The sequence below is a fragment of the Trachymyrmex cornetzi genome, unplaced genomic scaffold, assembly GCF_001594075.2.
Source record: "Trachymyrmex cornetzi isolate Tcor2-1 unplaced genomic scaffold, Tcor1.1 scaffold2282, whole genome shotgun sequence".
In the NCBI taxonomy this organism is placed as follows: domain Eukaryota; kingdom Metazoa; phylum Arthropoda; class Insecta; order Hymenoptera; family Formicidae; genus Trachymyrmex; species Trachymyrmex cornetzi.
The window spans coordinates 2,583-2,870 of NW_017296937.1; positions in this window are offsets into that span (position 1 = coordinate 2,583).

Sequence of the window (288 nt, forward strand, 5' to 3'; positions counted from 1 at the left end):
CCGGGCGCGGTCCGCCGCCGGTCCCTGTCTCCGGTCCCCATCGCGCGCTATACTTACCATTTATACTTACCGTCTCTCTCGCTCTTATGCGCCTTTTTCCAACGCAGCTTTAACTTCTTCTCGAACCCAGCTTCTCGCACGCAGAGATATTTATGTATTATATGTATGATTTACAGCAATAATTTGAAATATTTAGCATATTTTAATACCAGTTTTATATTTTATTTTTAATAAGAGCGCGGTGATTGATGCTCTCGCACACAATGATGCTGTCGACGCGTAACATGA